This window comes from Heterocephalus glaber, unplaced genomic scaffold (genome assembly GCF_053883595.1).
Source record: "Heterocephalus glaber isolate CG9 unplaced genomic scaffold, H.glaber_assembly_v1.0 deba00001504, whole genome shotgun sequence".
Lineage (NCBI taxonomy): Eukaryota > Metazoa > Chordata > Mammalia > Rodentia > Bathyergidae > Heterocephalus > Heterocephalus glaber.
In genome coordinates this window covers 51,597,675-51,616,923 of record NW_028258324.1, presented here as the reverse complement: position 1 = coordinate 51,616,923, position 19,249 = coordinate 51,597,675, and the positions used below count along the sequence as shown (strand labels likewise).

The window sequence follows — 19,249 nt, the reverse complement described above, 5'->3', positions numbered from 1 at the left end:
AAGAGGGATGTGAGTAGAAAAGTAGTAGTAGTTTTTGTTTATTTGCTGCTGTAAGAATGCATCTGGAAAGGCATTGGCTTTTCACCACTCTGTGTAAACTCATGTTGTGGAGGTGATTAAGGCACTTTTTTCAAGTTGATAATAACTAAAAATATTACAACATAATTAAAACACTACCATATTTGTGGCTTCTATTTATTATTTTCTGCCTATTTTTCCCCTAATGAACGGAATCTACAGTACAAGGGCTCTTACCTAATTAAGTTATTTTTGAATGAATAATAAATATCTTGATATGAAACAATTTCTCAGGACCTCCAAGTCATGCCCCGCCAATATTTCAAAGTAGGAAATGTCAAAGCAACCTCCATCATGAACAATTAGAAACAAAAACACCTGTGCTACTTTTGCTAAGCTTCCTCCTTGGATGTTCAGTTGGTCCTTAACACCTGTGGATCATAACACTAATTCTGTCATAAAGCCATAAACGTGGGGTGTGTCACACCCACGTTTATTCTTTAGAATATTTCTATTGATGAATTATCAATTTTAATTTTATGAGTTTAATTATATTAAACAAGGAATACAGGAAAAAAATCACAAAAATAAACTGTTGAATTTTTAATACTTATTGAGTGTTTATAAAAAAGCATTAAAATTTTCAACATTGACTGTTTTCTGGTGTATAAAGTCTAAAGAAGTACAACAGAAATAAATTCCTATATGAAGCACAATGAAAATACCAATAGCATTCTACAAAAAAAAAATCTTCAATTATCACGCCTAAGGCAATTGTCACACAGGACAACAGCATGTGCCATACATTTGTATCACTTACACTAAAAGCACGTGTGTTTTGCTTTCCTGGCTTTGTTGTAGGACATACTTGACATCTTGTTGTTCATGCTGTTTTGTCAAGAGGTTCTTATAATATCATACAATGTGTAGTTAACAGGAACATAAAATATCAATAAAATTCAGTATTAAATTTTTAATATGTATTGCACATTTAGAATTAACATCAACATTTTCATATCAGCTGTGCCCTTGCTTACAGAACCAAAAAGATAACATTGGAAGTAAACCCCATGTGAACTACAATGAAAATACCAATAGAACTCTACAACAAAAATAATCTTTGCTTCACTTGTCACACCTAAGGCAGTCTTCACACATGAAAACTGCATGTTCCAAGCACACGTCTCACACTGACAGCAAATGTGCTTAGCTTTCTTTTCCTATGTGGCAGGCCATTCTTTTCACCTCTTTTCTCTTCCTATTTTGTCAGGAGTTTTCTACTATGTTGCAGAATGTGCTCTTAGTGGGTGAATAAAGTATCAATAAAATAAAATATCAAATATGTAATGAGTGCTTACAATAGACATCAACATTTTCACACCAGCTGTGTACTTGCTTACAAAACCAAAAAGACAACATCAGAAATGAATTTCTATATTAACTAAAATGAAAATACCAATAGAACTGTACAGCAAAAATAATCTTTTCTTCAATTGTCACACCTAAGGCAGTCTTCACACATGAAAACTGCATGTGCCATACATAAGTATTGCTTACACTGATAGCACAGAGGTTTTGTTTTCCTGTCCCTTCTTATAGGGTAGTTGACATCTTTTTCATTTTCCTGTTGCTGTAATGGGTCTTTGGGATGCTGTGCCTGCCTGTATACCTGTCAGCTCACCAGTGTGCTCCACAATTTTGTTGTGTAGTTCCCTCAGCAGAAACATTTTGTTTTTCCTCTGCTGTAAATGATCTCTTATGTGTTCTATTTCCAATCCTTGAAGAAAATTCTTCTGTGGTATTCTGCACTTGTTATTTTCTTTGTAAAGTATCAAACTATTTATGCCATACATGTCTCACATAGAGGAAAACGCAAACCATTGCCAAAGCTTTATGTTTTGAGTGATATCATAGTTGCTGCATAACTCATCAACAATATCTATTCCACCTTTGGTTTTGTTGTAGAAAGTTTCTATCTCATGTTTCTGGGGGGTTTTTTGTTTTTGTTTTTGTTTTGTTTTTCTGTACCAGTGATTGAATGTTTCTGTTTTTTTGAGGTTTCCCTATCAATACTTCCAACACGGTGCAATTTTGACATCAGCAGTACCAGCTCATTTTTCTTTGCCATATATAATCCAAAGATTGTACTATACAATTCTCTCTTTTGAAATTGCAACTTTTCATTTGGAATTTCTGCTTTGTTCCTGTATGCAGTTCCTATGCTGGTCAACTTGTGCTCTGTTAGAAAATGGAACATCAATTGGAAACTAGGAAACCAATTGTTGAATGTCACATTCTGATTTGTCTGGGAGCAACAAGTCTGTTTGGAATATCATTTGGTTTATTAGTATATGAAAAAGGACCTGATGGCTGAGTTCCAGGATAAATCGCTAAATTGAAAGCATAATAAGTCTTCATATCTACAGGAACATAAATTTTTATGTCCTATTTTGACCCATCACTTTTCTATAATTCTTTTACATTCCTGTGATTACTATGAGAAATCCCTGCTAGGAATGTTCAGCTAAGGAGGTGTCATAATAAATACATTTTTAAATATGGCTATTGGTGTATATAGAACCTTTAGGTTGTATTTCAGCCTTTGTGTATTTCACAGCATCTTGTAGCATTTTGTCTGTTACAATTTCCAACATTGAATGGCAATGCTAGCATTTTATCCAATACATTTCATCCCTGCCAAGACCCTCAGTATATTTTTGGACCTAGTTCTAACATTGGATTATTCCATATGGTTGCATGACCATTTTGTAATATTTTGACTAGTCAAATATGTACTTACATTTCTGTTTTCTTCATCATCTGAATCAAGGAGTTCTGCATTACCTGGGTCTGTATCATTTAATTCTTGCTCCATTTCACTGTCACAGGAACTTTGGCTCACATGGCCAAGATCAAAGTTGTCATCGTCATCATCATCATCATCATCATCATCATCATCATCATCATCTACCTACACCACTCTTCTGCTTTGAAAACATGGACTTTACCACAATGGGTCATCTTCATCATCCATGCTTGCGTAATCTGATAATTCACTTCTGACCTTATCCAAAACTTCCAAATCTGTTTTTTTATGTGAAATTATATTGTTGGGCTAGTTCTACCAGAAAAATTAAAAGAAAACTTAAAAAAAAGAAATCCTACAGTGGTGTATTATACCCTCTGTGGTGCTCAAGTAAATATACACAAAACCTGTTGACTGGAGCATCATGTGGGTGAAAATCCCAGTTTGACATTTTTGCAGAAATGCACATACTTGCTGTTCATCACACCAAGTGGGTAAACACAAAGATTGCTTCCTGTATCCTTCAGGCAAAGGTACTGCAATGCACAGATGGCAACTATTATGCTAAAGTAAAAATTTACAGTAGAAAAGTAAGGGATGTATTAGTGGAACCCAGTGTTATGCTGCATGAGGTAACTCTTTCAAGTCAACGGATATCTGAAAGCCATAGTCAAATTTTACCTTTGATGTACACAAAAAACAATTTGGAGAATTATTTGTGGTGAACATATCTTACGATTACTCCAACAATTTTCACTTCCTTATGTCTATGTATGTGTAACCCCTTCTGCATGAGTGTGATTGGCTTCTAGACAACAGAATATGACAAAGTATGTCACATCTGTGATGTGATGAGGTTACATTATTTAAGCCTCTCCTCTTAGCTGATTGGTGTGAAGGATGCCCCTGAACATGAAGAAGCAAGCTGTTAAGATAGTAACTACATATAGGCCTTGGGGCAGGGAATTCAGGTGAATTGTAGGAGTTGAGGGCTCCATTCAATAATCACAAAGAACTGAATTCTGTCAACAATCACCTTTAGAGGACTCTAAATTCCAGGGAAAAATGCAACCTGGCAATCTTGATTGCAGCCTTTTGAAACTCAGGAGAGAGCGCCCCACTGAACTATATCTGGACCACAGCTCTACAAAAAACTGAGATAAGAATGTGCATTGTTTTTTTGTTTTGTTTTGTTTTTTCCCCAGTACTGGGAATGGAACTCAGGACCTTGTGCTTTCAAGGCAGGCAACACAGCAGCACTGAGCTAAATCCCAGACCCTTAATGTGCATTGTTTTAAGCCATTAAATTTGTGCAAACTTATTATGTGGCAATAAAAAACTAATGCATTTTTGAAGAATTACCATTCTGGCCTATAATTATAAATGTAAAGAATCTTCAAATTTTGGAAAGGATTTTAAAAATCACCCATGAAAATTTTTCATCTTAGATCTCCAGGATAGAATTCATTGTTGTGCTAGTTCATTTAAAATTTTATTTTACACAGGCTGTATCACAGATTGAACCCAGAATTTAGCCATGGTGCACTAGCTCTCTAAAATTTAGCCACATCCCCAGCCCTGTTGTGCCATTTCTAATTTAACCAAATTAGAAGCTACCTGATAATGGTAGGGCAAACACAAACAGCAAAGGTAAAAAGAAAGAAAGAAAGAAGTATTTGAAGACAGCACTGGCCAGCTGGACTACTTGTATGTTCATGTTTTCTCGTCATATGAGAAAAGCCAACCTCTACTTTTTCACCCACTAGATATAGGTTTCCTGCTGCTTACAACGAATGCATCACTAACTTATACTGTCGTTGTTGCTGTTGTTGTTGTTGTTGTTGTTTTAATTGAGAAACTAAATTGTAAGAAACCAAATTGTTCGTCAAATGCCATATATCTAATAGAAAATTCAATGCCTCCTTATTCAGCTTTCCTGTCACCTTCATTCTACCATTTCATATAATGCAGCCACTCTTAGGACATAATATTAATGTTCTCTTTCAAAAGTGTTTGAAAGAGAAGTTCAGTATTACAATTGTCAAAACTGTGATTAAGAAAGTCTTGCTAGTTGCCTAAGAATGTCTACATATTAAAATAGAAAAAAAATCTTGCCTATAAATACATTTCAAGGTACTCAAGTAAAAGACTCAATCCTGATAAGTTTTAATCCTATAAAAAATGAAATATAAATGTTTCCTGAGAAATACTTCTTCTGGCCTAACCAGAACAGTCTTTTACTTTCCTCTTTACACTAAATTGCCTACTTTGACTCTTCCATAAAAATGGTTTTAGAAAATGTTAATCTCTACTTTCAATGACGGCTCTAAATGAACAAACAATTTTATGTTACCACAGCAAACACACTGAAATTAATATTATCTTCCTATCAACACAAAATAAGAGTAAGGGCTCTGGGGTCCCTTCATATTTTTTGGAAATGCTATAGGAAAAGAACATTTTTTTTTAATGTATAACCATTTGCTCCCTTTATTCTTTTCCACAATAGGCATAAAACTTGCCAATTTGACTTTAATTTTAAGAGACATTTTCCTGGCAGATAATCCTTGGTTTGAACAAAAATTCTTTACCTGACATTTAATGCCATTTTAAGGGAAAAAAAGAAAAGAAAAGAAACTACACAATGTATAGCTGAAGTGAAATAAAGAATGTAGCCTTCAATTACTTTTTACTTCCAACCTATCAAAAAGCTACAGAAATTAAAATACAAATCCCACTACCAAAGACATAGTAAAAGGTTGGAAGAACATTTTAAAGGTCACATTATCTTAATGAAGTGCCACTTCCTGACAACATGGCTATGATATTGGAGTAATATACTCCATTTAGTGGGAAATGCACTGTGAAATGCATACCCTCTGCTCTCTAAACAAAGACATTGGTAATTTTCTTAAAAGGTCACACACAAATGTGTTATTTAAAACTAGGCATTTGCCAGTTGTGAATATATACCTGAAAGGCAAGTATCAGATACAGGAATTGGGATAGATTATTTGTAAAATGCCAGCATTTTTTGCCAATACTTAAATTATATAAAATTGTGGCAGCTAACTCCATTCTTTGATTTATATCACTTTATCAAAATAGTAAAGGATAAATTATGCTGTAGATTTTACCAAAATTTCACCTGAAACCTCCTGACTCAACTTAATATAACTTGAAAGCGAGTTTGTTAAAGTTTGTACTATGATTCTTTCATTTTAGCTTTTTCAGGGAGAAATACGCATGCTTGTATATGTCTCGCGACTAGGGCTGGGGATGTAGCCTAGAAATAGAGTACTTGTCTACAACATGGGAGCACCTGGGCTTGACCATCAGCACCAAAAATTAAATAAATAAATAAAATAAAAATATATTCAAAATATATATATAGCCATTAACTTAAAAAAATATGGTATTAATATAAAGCATTGTCTAAAGATCAACTTTTTCTTTGTAGGGTATGTTTCATTTAAGTTTAGTCAATAAATATTTGAAGAATGAAATTATCACAGACCTGTTACCCAGAAAAGAAAAAAAAACGGGAAATTTTATTTATCTGGCTAAAAAATAAACACTGACACATACTAAGGGGAAAATGTTAATCATTTTCACAAAATTTATTTAGCCAGAAAGGTCAAATAATTGAAATTCTATAAAAATATAATTTTAGAGGGGCTTCAAAACAATTGTTTCCAAACCAGTGATTGCACTATGTGTGTGTTGCCCTAAAACTTTTAGGTTGGAATTCTAACCCCCAACGTAATCATGTTAGGAAGCAGAACGAATGGAAGGTGATCAGGTCAGGAGAGCAGAGTCCTCATGAATGAGATAAGTGCACTTATAAAAGAGACTCTGTAGAGATCCCTCAACCCTTCTGCTGTGTGAGAACACAGTGAGAAGATAACCCTCTGTGATCCGAGAAGGATCTCAGGCTTTTCACCAGACATCAAACGTGCCAGGGCCTTGGTCTTCTTCCCAACTGTCTGAACTTTGGAAAATAAATTTCTGTTGTTTATACACTACTCAGCCAGCGCTGTTGCATAACAGAGCCCCAAAGAGACTAGGCTGCTGGTTTTCCCCATATCTGGAAGAGTGATGATTTTCAAGGATGCAACACAACTAGGAAGATGTGGGTGAAAATAGGGCAAATTAAAACACCCACAGAGCTGACTTTGTAATTGAAATTCAGCTTTTATTCTTGAATAAACAATCCCTGGATTGTTTCCAGACTTTGGATGTATTCAGGGTTCTGAAAAAGTTATTGTCAGTATTCTTATTACTCTTAGGGAAAAAAATGAATTTTTGGAGTTGTGTACTCAATTGCCACCCTCGGAGAAGCTTTTTCTTCCAGAGATGCAATTGAAAGTTAGTTCTCACAGGGAGAAGTCTGATTTAAAGACAGGCACTTAAATAAATCATACTATTCTTCAGAGACATCCATTCCTAAATGTGTAAAACACAAGATTTAGAAAGAAAATTAAACATATGAAAAGTGAAACTAAAGCAAACAAATAGGCCCCTGAAGCAGCTTAGCTAATAGACTATTGGTAGTCAAACTGTTTCTCAAAAAATAAGTGTAGTATCATCAGGATCCTGCTAGGTATTTGGAATCTCCAGTCCTACCATCAAGCCACTAAATCAAAATCTGTATTTAAACAAATTCCCAAAGTGGCATATGCACAAGAAAGTTTAAAAAACACTAACCTAGAAAATAGGTGATAGCTCTTAAAAATCACCTTAAGATAATTACATTACAGATAAAATTGAACTTTTCCTTCTTCCCCAAAACTCAGGCTTGTAGAAATGAATAAAAAAAGAAAACAAATATTAAAATCTGAAAAAAATGTTATTTCCAAAATTTAAATGGTTAGGAAATGCTTCTTAAATTTGTCATTTATCTGAACATCTTGTGAAGAAAGGTATGATGATCTTTTGTTTCAGAGTCTCCTCTTAAAGTTATTTGAATAGTAAGAATCTTTCAAAAATAGCTATACTTCTCTACAAAGCAAAGGAAAAATTTGCTTAAAATCTTGAAAGACAATGGTGGTGCTTACCCCTAAAGTGGAAGGCAGGCATGCCTCATCCCCATTTTAAAATATTTTGAGTTTTTAAGCCTGGGATTTCTTGCTTATAGCACTTGAACAGATATCGAGGTTTGTACATGGAATCAGGAAGGAATTATGACCTAGAGAACTGGCATAACATATTATCATGCTGCTTGCCATACTATGAGTAATAAATTCATTGTCTCTGATGCAAGATTCTCATGTATATTGTCAGTGCTGATCAAACTTGTTACCCTGACTGCAGTTTAAAATCTTAGATCCTTCACAGAATGTCACACATGACCAATGGTCACTAGTATATTCGCAACTAGTCAGTAAGATTTCAATAGGACATAAATAATCAAGATATCGCTATATGTTGTAGAAAATTATCATAGACTATTGAAAGCAAAATTAAAAGATCTGGGAATCTCAGAGATATAATAGGAACGCCAGGTGATAAGAAGGACAAAAAGAAGAGGAACCAAGAACTAAAAGAAATTTTCTTGAAAGGGACTTTGATGTTTTCAGATGGAGTATCCATGGAGAGTTTGACATAGATTAAAAGGAAGACTCACTCTTAACTTACATAACCATGACATTTCAGAAGTTCAAGAGAACGGTGAAAATACTACATGCCTATATGTAGAGTCAGATTTTACTACAATGGACAAATATCCCCAAACTACTTGTTTTATCAGCAAAATTTTTATGATGGAAGACAAGATCCTCAGGGTTGGTACAGGATGGGGAAGTAAAATATAAACTGAAAAGTATATATGGCCATCTAAAACCATTTATTTATAGGTAATTTAAAATAATATTCAAACAAAATTCACAAAGTTTACTTTTGGAATCTATTGATAGAGTTACTCAAGGAAGGACTAAAAATAAAAATGAAATTGATTGAAGAGAATAATTTGAGTAATAAGAAACACTAACAACTAAGACCCAGAAGTAAAAGATATTAGACAGAAATTAAAACTAATCTAATGTTAGGCTTTTAGATTCCCTTGTTAGTAGTATTGCCTATGAATCCAATCAATCTATATGGTCTTACCAAAATAATAACTATAAAAATGCAGTATTATATAGATGGTATATCAGTGTTCAGAAGTAGTTGAACATACAGTCTAATGATTACTCCCATAAAAAGAATCTGAAATGATAGAAGATTAGTACCTTCTAATTTTACCTCCTGGCCTTTGCAGGAAACAGAGATAGCTAAAGCTAAACAATGGGAATGAACATTTAAAGTGATCTCTCTACTTCTCTTGCGGGAAGAGAGAGGATGAAAGAAAAAGAATTGAAGGGGGGAAAAGATGAAAATAGAGCTTTTGCAAATGGGTAAGGGATCAAGAGTTGGAAGGAGCAAGGTAAGAGAGGGAAGGTTTGGGGATGAAAAAAAGGAGAGAGAAAAGAATTGGGATGTGTTATACACATACACCAACTCGCCCTGGTAATTGTGATCATTATATACTGCAAACCTATCATAATAAAAGCAAAACTACATGTATATGTATTATAGCAAAACAAAAAATAAAGCCATTAGCAACTTATTTGTCACTAGGAAAATAGTAACTGAAACTAAAATTACATCCCTTCTTAATCCACAAGGACCAGATTTTGTATTGTAAAAGTTGCCTGACAACTAAATGAAGCTCGTTTTCTATGCTTAAGATTATATGAATGCTCATGAATGTTTTAATTCAGTTTTATGTTGTTGCTCAAAACTCATATTTAATGAGTCACCAGCAAGAGAGTAGTTGCTGTGTATTCCTACAGTAGATGACATAAATATTGATACAGAAAGATCATAAATTTGTTTGTCATTTAAATATTTCAATAAATATGGGGAGATAGTAGAGGCAATATGAATATAAATATAGTACAGTGGCCTCAGATTAGAGATAAAAGAGAGGAAGTATTATATTTATTCTTCTCATCCCTAACATTTGACTCCAGTTCAAGATTTAATATTGAGCCTAAACTAAAAAAATCCCTATGTGGACCTATAGAAATACACTTAATATCTTTCCAAAGTAACATAAAAATCAGTTGTATTACTATACACTAAAAATAAATAATCAAACACACAAATTAAGACAATAAATCCATTAATAATAGCATCAATAATAAAATTTAATTAAAAATGATTAGTTGAAAGATAACTATATATTGATGAAAAAATTAAAAACATAAATAAATGGAAAGATGGCTAGCCTGTACTCATGGATTGGAAGATTCACTATTAAGAAAATGTTCATATTACCCAAAGCAATCTACAAACACAATGCACTCTACATCAAAAGTCCAGTTCAATTATTCATAGAAAAAAGGAAAAAAGTGTTAAAGACTATCTGATTATATGTTGAATATGAGCAAATGTAAAAGCATCACATTTCCTCATTTCAAATTTTATTACCAAGCTATAGCAATCAAAAAAATTGTGCTAACATAAATATAGACACCCAAATCAATAGAACAGAAAAGAAAGCCCAGAAGTAAATCCATGCATGTATGGTCAACTAACCTGACAAGGGTACCAAGGATATACAATGTGGAAAAGAAAGTTTCTTTAATAAATAGCACTGGGTAACCAGACATTCACATGTAAAAGGATGAAACTGAGTCCTTATCTTACATCATAAGCAAAATCAACAAAAATGGATTAAAGACTTAAACATTAAGATCTAAAATCATATAATTCCAAAAGAAATACAGGGTAAGAACTCTATATTGTTGCAGTTGACAATCATTTTTGGATATGCCACAAAAATATGAAAGGGTAAATTTAGATAAGTGGAACTACACAAAGTAAAATTTTTCTTCACAACCAAGTCAAAAGTCAACAAAAAGAATCCACAAAATAGGAGAAAATATTTAAAAGTCATTTATTTGGTGAGAAGATAGTATCCAAAATACACAAGGAGCCTACACAACTTCATAACAAAAACTGAAGTAACCTTGTTAAAAATGGGCAGTTTCTCATTAGACATTTTTCCAAAGAACATATACAAATGATCAAGAGATTTATGAATGTGTTCAATATCATTTATCATTAGGTAAATGAAAAACAAAATTATGGGAATCACCTCACACCTGTTAGAATGGCTATTATCAAAAGTCCAGCCGGGGATTTAGCTCAGTGGTTCTGTTGCCTGTCTTGCAATCGCAAGGACCCAAGTTCAATCCCTGGTACAGAAAAAAAAAGGTCCAATGATAAAAAGTGCTGGTGAGAATAAAGAGAAAAAATAATCCTTACATACTTGTAGTGGAAAAATGAATTGGTACAGCCTTTATGGAATAAAAGCACAATCATATGACCCAGAAAACCCAATTCTAAGTATGTATCATAATAAATAAAATCAGTATGTCTAAGAGACAACTTCACTTCCATTTTCACTGAAATATTGTTCATAATAGTCAAATAATGGAAGCAACCTAGCTGTCCATTAGTGGACAAATGGATAAAGGAAATCTGATGTACATTTAGAATTAAAGGGAAAGGAAAGTTAACTATTTGTGACAATATGGATGAATCTGGAAGGCATTGTGCCAAGTGAAATGGATGAAGAACAGGAATATGAATACAGTGCATTGTCACATATGCAAATCTGATTAGAAAAAACCTGTAATGACCCACAGTGAGTCATATGTCACATCTTGCTGTAGACACAAAGGGTGGTGCTTCAGTCTAAGCTCCACTCTCGCCCAGAAAATATACAGCACTTGTCTTAGTACGTTCAAACATTCCCCATTGTGCTTTTGTTTTGCACTTTATTTATGTAAAATATCATAACCATGGTCCAAATTAAGTTAGTGATACCATAAGTAAAGCTAATAGAAAAACTGTGAAAACCATGATTGAGTTACAGAAACAAATCATTGTGAAATTTGTTAAAGTCCTGGAAAAATTAATTTATAAGTGTAATTTTGGGGCCTCATAACCAGTTATTTGGTTTTCCATTATTTCTTATAGGAAAAATCCTGTTCAGTTCTCAAACTTTTCAGTGTTCAAACATGAATTTGGAATGAATTGAGTTCAACAACTGAGGTATCACTGTACGTGAAATTTTCTAACAGCGTAGGTCTTAAATATTCTTACCACACATACACAAAAATATAACCATGTGAAGTGATGGATATGCTAATTAGCTTGATTGTAGTAATCATTTCACAATGTGTACCTTTCTCAAAGTGTCACATTTGACATTTGGAATATTTGCAATTTTTACTTGTCAAGTATACCTCAGTAAAGATGATGAATATATAGTTTTTCCTCTACCTCATTAAAGATCATGAATATATAAATTATCCTCTACATAGTTTGGAGATATACAAGTATCTCTAAAGCCTGCAAGTATATATAAAGCTCAGAAGAAATGAGAAGAGCAACTAACTAATGTTACAATGGTGTGAACACGTTAAAGAAATGTATGGAAACCACATTTTAGTGGTTGCTCATAACATGATGGTGTTTTTATATTTTTGAAGATGCTTGCCTGAGTGTAGGCTCTGAGAAAACAATTAAAACAATCTATAAAAATAAACAAGTATAACTCTGGCCCTGACACTTGTGTCTAGGCATTTTAACAAAATCCCAAAGACCTCAAAGCTTTTTTGTAGTCAATTACTATGCAGAGTGTTTAAAAGACAAGAGAGATGGCTTTGAGCACAACCCTAGATCATTTCACAAACATATATTCCTAAAAAAGCAAACTTTGAACATGCTTTCCTCCACCTCAGCTTGCTAAAATGTATCTTTACCTACATACTACCATCTCAGAGGAATCAAAATTATTAATTATACTAGAAGTATTTTTAAGAACCTTGACGATAAGAAGTGCCAAATGAAGAAACATATACTCCAAAATGTAGTTAATAATAATGTACTCCAGACACAAAATCTAGAAAATATATCATCAGCCTGAATTTTCAGACTGAAAAGTGCTATGTCCATGATATGCAAAATATCGATAATAATGAATTCCAATGGGGAGTTGTAGAAAATAAGGCGATGTCATGAACAAAAAACACTTTTCAGGCTGACAGAAAAATTAAAGCAGGAAAGGAAAATGAATAAAAACGTATTGTAAGATGCAGTGGCATACAGGCACTGTGTTTACAGTTACTTAGTGTGTGCCCAAACATGAACATTTTCTGGGACTTGGGCTGATGCATGTTTTTAAATACGAGGTTCTGCATACCTTACTGCAGAATTAATATTGTATATCTAGAAAAACAGAAGAATGAACAGCCTTCACAGAGACTGAATATTATGTTATGGACTTGCCTGTAAAAGTATGGTGGATGATTTTATAAGTAAATGACTTTTTATGTACAACTTCATAGTTGGCAAAATATTTTAATTATCTTCAATTGATCCCTGAAGTAATATATAATGGTAGAAAGAGAAGAGACTTAAAGTGTTACAGAGGTGTACAGTGATAGAGAGGTTCCCACTCAGTTGGGATTTATGACATTGAGGTGGGGCAGAATCAGTAAAGATCAAAGCATATCCAGTGACTATTAATCTGCAGCATTTGTCCCTAAACCACACTGACAATATGGGGAAATGACACCTGTAAGTATTCTACCACAGGTGAGAACTATTTTCAGATAGATGAAATTGCATGCATAGTCTTTGGGGTTTTTTTCCCCACAAATATTCAGTGGTTATTTAATGCTGCATCTATCAGTAAATGTTGAAAATACAATTATAAAGGAGTAAAAATAGGCATTCTGTTTTTATGAAGGTTATAGACTATGGAGACAGTGACAAAATCATTTTGCTAATAGATCCCTGAAGTTGAGAATTTGGATGGATAGAGGTGACAGTTTATTAAACAATAGTTTACATGGAGAAAAGGAATTTTAAAACGAATGATTAAAATTCAGGCCTGGATATATGTAATCAGGAGTGTCTGAAGTATCGAAATAGAGATGTTAGGTAGGCCCACTGACACAGATCCAGAGCTCATAAGAGAAAACTAGGCTGGACTGAATGTCTGTGCTTGTGTGTGTGCTTCTGTGTGTGTACAGATAATGCATGTGTTCATATGGACATTCTTGTGTAAGTGTAACATACTGACAGCCTGGTGAAGCAAAATTTCAAAGTGAATATTATCAGTATAATATGTTAGATAAAATCTCGTACAAATGTATACATTCAACTATAAAGTTATGAATGAATAAACATGTAAATCAAAGCCAACTTTTAAAAAATAAAAGAGCTATAGGAAATTGGAATATGGCTTTTATGTTGCATAGTAAAATCTTGATATTCAGTGAACATTTCCCATCTTTTTATACTTAGAGCACTGTGAACTGTTTTCCACTACTTTACCTCTCTAATAAGTTCAGAATTATCAAAACATTGGTGAACAAAAACATTTCAGCATTTGGAAAAAAGTAGAACAGTATACTATGATTTATGACATTCAATCAAGAAAAATATACATGATATATACTATATATAAAACTAAAAGCTGAATGGTTCTTATGTAGTTATTTTTGGAAATTTTATTTTAAAATATACCATAAGAATGTGAATGAGTATGCTTAAAAGGGTGGGGTACTAGGTCTGGAGTTCTGAATTTTATGCCTAGAATTGCCATTAAGCACCTGGGATGCCTAAGGAATCACACTTTCGGACCTAGTTTATTGAAAAAACGAAGAAACTGGATTGACCAAAATTAACACAAAGGCTGAAGTCCTTAAGCAATGGAAATTTGTACAGAGCTTACCTCCTGGTACCTGAAGGAAGGATGTGTCAATTTCAATAAGAGTTCTACAATATTTGAGAGAGCTGTAAGAAACTGCCCCCAGTGCCTAGGAGCAGAGCCACCCGCAGAGTGGTGGAGGTGAACATTCTGGGCCACCATACCACTGACCTCAGCACTGAGGAGCAGAGCCACCCCCAGCACAGAGGACTTGAGCCTCACAGATACCAGCAACACACCCATGCCCCCACTTGAAATGTAAACAAGTATCAAAACCAGACTTCCAGTTCATCTACAGCAACCCCAAAGGGAATTGAGATGGAACACTCTGATACTCAACCACCTGGACTCCCTGACTGGCAACAAAAGGGGATCTGGAAAAAATGAAATCAGAAATACTTTCTCAGATAACAGCAGAGATTGTGCCCATAGTGCAAGATATGATTAATAAATCTAGAAAGGACACAGATAAAAAAATAAAGGACCTGAGGAACATGATGGAATCCCAACATAGGAAACAAATGGAATCCATGAAAGAGATGCAAACAGATTTCCAGGAGATTAAAAACTCCATTGAAAGTTTATGCAGCAGAATGAGCCAATGTGAGGACAGAATTTCAGATAAAGAAAATAAGATTGGAAATAGTGACCAGGAAAAGAAAACATTCTTTAAAATAGTAAGGTACCATTAAAAATCAATCCAGCAGCTGCTAGATGATGTGAAGAAGAATAAAATAAGACTGATCAGAGTCAATGAAGAAACAGGAGAGAATGCAGATGACATAAAAAAAAAAACAAAAAAAAAACCAAAAAACTGTTAACAGAAGTGATGGCAGAAAACTTCCCAAGCACAGGAAAAGAATTTGACATGCAGACAAGTGAGGCATATAGGACATCAACTAGCCTTGATCAAAAAAATTTGATACATGGGCATATAATAGTTAGGATTCCAGAAAACCAACAGAAAAACAAAATTCACAGGCGCTTAGAGAAAAGAAAGAAATCACATACAAAGGAAAGCCCACCAGAATCACAGTAGGGTTCTCAATGCAAATCTGCAAGGCCAGAAGAGCTTGGAGTGATATATTTCAAGCATTAGAGGAAAACAGCCTCCAACCCATATTGATGTACAATGCAAAACTGTCTTTCAAAATTGATGGAGAAATAAGATACTTTCATGACAAAGAGCACTTGAGGAACTTCAGGAACACCAAACCACCACTCCAAACAATTTTAAACCATTATCATAGGAAAAGACAATGAGGATCACAACCCCAGGAAGCCCAGCAAAATGAACCTATTAGGCATGAAAATAAATTAAACAAAAAGGGGGAGGCTCCAACAAAAAGAAAAAGTCATGACATGGATAAGTCAATACATATCAATTATAGCCATCAATGTTAATAATCTCAATTCACCAATCACAAGATATAGACTGGCAAAATGGGTCAAGAAGCAAGATCCAACAATATGCTACATACAAGAAACACACTTAATTCAAAAAGAAACATAACTGAAAATTAAAGGGTGGGAAACAATAATCCATGTGACAGGAACCCCCCAAAAAAGCAGGAGTAGCTATCCTCTTTGCAGATAAAGTCGATTTCAAACCAACACTGATTAAGAGAGACAAAGAAGGACACTATATCCTTGTAAAGGGAACAATCCAAGAGGAAGAGATGACAGTCATTAATATATATGTACCAAACACTAATGCACCCAATTATATAAAACAAATATTAACAGACATGAAAAGTCATATATGCATGAATACAATACTAGTGGGGGAACTCAATACCCTACTGTCACAAATAGATCAACTAGATACAAAATAAGCAAGGAACTAGAACTCAATCAAACTCTTGAACAAATGAACTTAACAGATGTTACAGAGTGTTCTACCCCACAAAATCAGAATACACATTCTTTTCAGCTGCACATGAGTCATTCTCCAAAATAGACCATATACTCACTTGTAAAACGTTTAAGTAAGTCCAAAGGAATTGAAGTTATCCCCTGTATATTATCAGACCATAATGCATTGAAATTGGAGATCAATACCAGAAGAAACTGCAAGAATTTCATGAACACATGGAAATTGAAAAACAAACTTCTCAATCACCAGTGGGTCACAGATGAAATTAAAGAAGAAATCAGACAGTTCCTACAATTAAATGACAATGACATTACAACATACTGGAATTTATGGGACACAATAAAAGCAATCTTAAGAGGAAAATTCATAGCAGTGAATAGTCATATTAGGAAAACAGAGCAAGTTCAATTAAACAACCTGATGCTGAACCTCCAGATTCTAGAAAAAGAAGAGTAGGACAAACCCAAAGCTCATACAAGAGAGGAAATTAAAAAAATCAGAGCAGGAATTAATGTAATGGAGACTAAGAGAACAATAAAAAAAATCAATGAACCCAAAAGTTGTTTCTTCGAAAGAATAAATAAAATTGACAAACCCTTAGCCAAACTCATCAAAAAAAAGGAAAGAAAAGGCCCAAATCCATGCAATTAGGAATGAAAAGGGTGAAATTATAATAAACCCAGCAGAAATCCAGAGGATTATCAATACCTACTTTGAAAACCTATACGCCAGTAAGATGGAAAACACAGAAGAAATGGACAGATTCCTAGATATGTGTGAATTACCAAAGTTGAATGAAGAAGACCTAAAAATTCTAAACAACCCAATATCAATCAAAGATATTGAAAACATAGTTAAAAATTACCAACTAAGAAAATCCCAGGTCCTGATGGCTTCAGTACTGAATTCTGATGACATTTAGAGAGGAGCTACTGCCACTACTGTTTAAACTCTTCAATGAAATTGAAAGGGAAGCAATACTCCTGAATTCATTCCTGGAACCAAGCATCACCTTGATCCCCAAAGCAGAGAAAGACCCAACCGAAAAAGAGAACTATAGACTAATCTCACTAATGAACATAGATGCAAAAATCCTTAATACATACTTGCAAATAGAATTCAGAAGATCATCAAGAAGATTATACACCCTGACCAAGTGGGATTCATCCCAGGGATGCAGGGATGGTTCAACATATGCAAATCAATCAATGTAATACACTATATCAACAGAGCCAAGGACAAAAATCATATGATCATCCTCAATAGATGCAGAAAAAGCACTCGACAAAATCTAACATGCATTTATGATAAAAACTCTACAGAAAACTGGAGTAGATGGTCTCTACTTCAATGTGATAAAATCTATCTATGAAAAACCAACAGCCAGTATCATACTAAATGGTCAAAAACTGAAATCCTTCACACTAAAATCAGGAACAAGGCAAGGATGTCCACTATCACCACTCTTGTTCAATATAGTTTTGGAAACATTAGCCATGGAAATTAGACAAGAGAAAGAAATAAAAGGAATAAAGATAGGAAATAAAGAAGTCAAATTGTCATTGTTTGCAGAAGACATGATACTCTATATAGAAGACCCCAAGAACTCCACCAAAAGTCTTCTAGCAATAATAACCAAATTCAGTAAAGTAGCTGGATACAATGTCAACAACAAAAAATCAATACCTTTCCTCTACACAATCAACAGACTCACTGAGAGACAAATAGGGCAAACAATTCCTTTCACAATAGCATCCAAAAGACTGAAATACCTAGGAATCAACCTAACAAAAGAAATCAAAGTCCTCTTCACCGAAAACTGTAACGCTCTGAAAAGAGAGATTGAAGATGATATCAGAAAACAGAAAGACATCCCTTTCTCCTGGGTAGGAAGAATCAACATAGTGAAAATGGCCATACTTCCAAAACTGCTATATAGATGCAAAGCAATCCCAATTGAAATCCCAGCAGCATACTTCATGGGCCTTAAGAAAAGAATCCAAACATTCTTTTGGAACAGGAAGAGACCTAGAATAGCAAAAGCAATTCTGGGTAATAGAGACATGGCATGGGGTATCACAACACCCAACTTGAAACTATGCTACAAAGCTAATGTGATATAAACAGCATGGTATTGGCAAAGAAACAGACCAGAGGACCATGGAACAGGTTAAAAGATGAAAAAACAACTCCAGACATACTCAGATAGCTCATCTTCCACAAAGGAGCCAAACACCCTCACTGGAGAAATGATAGCCTCTTTAATGAATGGTGCTGGAAAAATTGGCTTTCAACTTGCCAAAGATTAAAACTAGACCTATATCTCTCACCATGCACTAAACTAAAATCAAAATAGACTAAATATCTAAATATTAAAAAAGAAATGCTGAACTGACTAGAATAAAGGTTAGGTAGAACTCTTGAAGACACTGGTGTAGGAAAAGATTTTATGAACAAAACCTCATTTGCCCATGAACTAGCATGAACAATCAAGAAATAGGATCTCTTCTTATTAAAAAGCTTCTGCACTGCAAGAGAAACTACCAACAGTGTAAAGGGACAACCCACAATGTGGAAAAGAATTTTCACATGCTGTTTCTCAGACAAAGGTCTACTATCTAGAATCTATAAAGATCTTTGAAAAAATCAGGCCTCCCAAATTTAAAGACCCAATCTAAAAATGGGCATCTGAAATGAATAGACATTTCTCAGACAAAGAAATAAAAATAGCAAATAAACATATGAAAAAATGTTCAACATCATTAATCATTCAAGA

At 34.0% G+C, this 19,249-nt stretch overlaps 1 protein-coding gene across 11 annotated transcripts in view; it reads right to left on the bottom strand.

The window, feature by feature from the left end:
• The window catches only part of Naaladl2 (N-acetylated alpha-linked acidic dipeptidase like 2), an 891,856-nt gene that overhangs the window by 698,503 nt on the left and 174,104 nt on the right, over window positions 1-19,249 (bottom strand). For 2 of the 11 annotated variants that reach the window (XM_087186983.1, XM_087186984.1), the window contains one exon: window positions 10,975-11,067. The exons of the other annotated variants lie outside the window; for them this stretch is intronic. The gene's annotated coding sequence lies outside the window, so the exon portion shown is untranslated. The remainder of the gene's footprint in view (window positions 1-10,974; window positions 11,068-19,249) is intronic. 11 annotated transcript variants of the gene reach the window in all.